The following is a 3,274-nucleotide window of genomic DNA, read 5'->3' as shown; positions in this document are numbered from 1 at the left end:
AAGTTTCCAGGAAATTATCCATTTCTTCTAGATTTTCTAGTTTATTTGCATAGAGGTGTTTATAGTATTCTCTGATGGTAGTTTGTATTGCTGTGGGGTCAGTGGTGATATCCCCTTTATCGTTTTTTATTGCGTCTATTTGATTCTTCTCTCTTTTCTTCTTTATTAGTCTGCTAGCGGTCTATCAATTTTGTTGATCTTTTCAAAAAACCGACTCCTGGATTCATTGATTTTTTGGAGGGTTTTTTGTGTCTTTATCTCCTTCAGTTCTGCTTTGATCTTAGTTATTTCTTGCCTTCTGCTAGCTTTTGAATGTGTTTGCTCTTGCTTCTCTAGTTCTTTTAATTGTGATGTTAGAGTGTCAATTTTAGATCTTTCCTGCTTTCTCTTGTGGGCATTTAGTGCTATACATTTCCCTCTACACACTGCTTTAAATATGTCTCAGAGATTCTGGTATGTTGTATCTTTGTCCTCATTGGTTTCAAAGAACATCTTTACTTCTGCCTTCATTTCATTATGTACCCTGTATCAATCAGGAGCAGGTGGTTCAGTTTCAATGTAGTTGAGTGGCTTTGCTTGAGTTTCTTAGTCCTGAATTCTAGTTTGATTGCACTGTGGTCTGAGAGACAGTTTGTTATAATTTCTGTTCTTGTACATTTGCTGAGGAGTGCTTTACTTCCAATTATGTGGTCAATTTTGGAATAAGTGTGATGTGGTGCTGAGAAGAATGTATATTCTGTTGATTTGGGGTGGAGAGTTCTGTAAACGTCTATTAGGTCCACTTGGTGCAGAGATGAGTTCAATTCCTGGATATCCTTGTTAACTTTCTGTCTCATTGATCTGTCTAATGTTGACAATGGGTTGTTGAAGTCTCCCATTATTATTGTATGGGAGTCTAAGTCTCTTTGTAAGTCTCTAAGGACTTGCTTTATGAATCTGGGTGCTCCTGTATTGGGTGCATATATATTTAGGATAGTTAGCTCTTCCTGATGAATTGATCCCTTTACCATTATGTAATGGCCTTATTTGTCTCTTTTGATCCTTGATGGTTTAAAGTCTGTTTTATCAGAGACTAGGATTGCAACCCCTGCTTTTTTTGGTTCTCCATTTGCTTGGTAGATCTTCCTCCATCCCTTTATTTTGAGCCTATGTGTGTCTCTGCATGTGAGATGGGTCTCCTGAATACAGCACACTGATGGGTCTTGACTCTTTGTCCAGTTTGCCAGTCTGTGTCTTTTAATTGGACCATTTAGTCTGTTTACATTTAAGGTTAATATTGTTATGTGTGAACTTGATCCTGTCATTATGATATTAACTGGTTGTTTTGCTCGTTAGTTGATGCAGTTTCTTCCTAGCATCGATGGACTTTACATTTTGGCATGTTTTTGCAATGGCTGGTACCAGTTGTTCCTTTCCATGTTTAGTGCTTCCTTCAGGGTCTCTTGTAAGGCAGGCCTGGTGGTGACAAAATCTCCAAGCATTTGCTTATCTGTAAAGGATTTTATTTCTCCTTCACTTATGAAACTTAGTTTGGCTGGATATGAAATTCTGCGTTGAATATTCTTTCCTTTAAGAATGTTGAATATTACCCCCCACTCTCTTCTGGCTTGTAGAGTTTCTGCCAAAAGATCTGTTGTTAGTCTGATGGGCTTCCTTTGTGGGTAACCCGACCTTTCTCTCTGGCTTCCCTTAACAGTTTTTCCTTCATTTCAATTTTGGTGAATCTGACAATTATGTGTCTTGGAGTTCCTCTTCTCGAGAAGTATCTTTGTGGAATTGTCTGTATTTCCTGAATTTGAATGTTGGCCTGCCTTACTAGGTTGGGGAAGTTCTCCTGGATGATATCCTGAAAAGCGTTTTCCAACTTGGTTCCATTTTCCCTCTCACTTTCAGGCACCCCAATCAGATGTAGATTTGGTCTTTTCACATAATCCCATACATCTTGAAGTCTTTGTTCATTTCTTTTGCCTGTTTTTTCTTTAGACTTCTCTTGTTGCTTCATTTCATTCATTTGATCCTCAATCACTGATACTCTTTCTTCCAGTTGATCGAGTCAGTTACTGAAACTTGTGCATTTGTCACGTATTTCTCGTGTCATGGTTTTTATCTCTGTCAGTTCGTTTATGGCCTTCTCTGCATTGATTATTCTAGTTATCCATTCTTCCATTCTTTTTTTCGAGATTCTTAGTTTCTTTGTGCTGGGTACGTAATTCCTCCCTTAGCTCTGAGAAGTCTGATGGACCGAAGCCTTCTTCTCTCAACTCGTCAAAGTCGTTCTCCATCCAACTTTGATCCGAGCTGCATTCCTTTGGAGGGGGAGATGCGCTCTTATTTTTTGAATTTCCAGCTTTTCTGCCCTGCTTTTTCCCCATCTTTGTGGTTTTATCTGCCTTTGGTCTTTGATGATGGTGACGTACTGATGGGATTTTGGTGTGGTGTCCTTCCTGTTTGTTAGTTTTCCTTCTAACAGTCAGGACTCTCAGCTGTAGATCTGTTGGAGATTGCTTGAGGTCCACTCCAGACCCTGTTTGCCTGGGTATCAGCAGCAGAGGCTGCAGAAGATAGAATATTGCTGAACAGCGAGTGTACCTGTCTGATTCTTGCTTTGGAAGCTTCCTCTCAGGGTGTATCCTGCCGTGTGAGATGTAGGGTGTTGGTCTGCCCCTAGTGGGGTATGTCTCCCAGTTAGGCTACTCAGGGGTCAGAGACCCACTTGAGCAGGCAGTCTGTCCATTCTCAGATCTCAACCTCCATGTTGGGAGATCCACTGCTCTCTTCAAAGCTGTCAGACACGATCATTTGCATCTGCAGAGGTTTTGGCTTTTTTGTTGTTGTTGTTTAGCTGTGCCCTGTCCCCAGAGGTGGAGTCTACAGAGACAGTCAGGCCTCCTTGAGCTGCTGTGGGCTCCACCCAGTTCAAGCTTCCCAGAGGCTTTGTTTACCTACTTAAGCCTCAGCAATGGTGGGCACCCCTCCCCCAGCCTCGCTGCTGCCTTGCCTTTAGATCGCAGACTGCTGTGCTAGCAATGAGGGAGGCTTCGTGGGCGTGGGACCCTCCCGTCCAGGTGTGGGATATAATCTCCTGGTGTGCTGTTTGCTAAGACCCTTGGTAAAGCGCAGTATTGGGGTGGGAGTTACCCGATTTTCCAGGTGTTGTGTGTCTTAGTTCCCCTGGCTAGGAAAAAGGATTCCCTTCCCCCTTGCCCTTCCCAGATGAGTTGATGCCTTGCCCTGCTTCAGCTCTAGGTGGTCGGGCTGCAGCAGCTGACCAGCA

Source organism: Macaca mulatta, chromosome 4 (genome assembly GCF_049350105.2).
Source record: "Macaca mulatta isolate MMU2019108-1 chromosome 4, T2T-MMU8v2.0, whole genome shotgun sequence".
Classification (NCBI taxonomy): Eukaryota; Metazoa; Chordata; class Mammalia; order Primates; family Cercopithecidae; genus Macaca; species Macaca mulatta.
The sequence above is the reverse complement of the archived record's forward strand: the minus strand, read 5'-3'. Positions refer to the sequence as shown.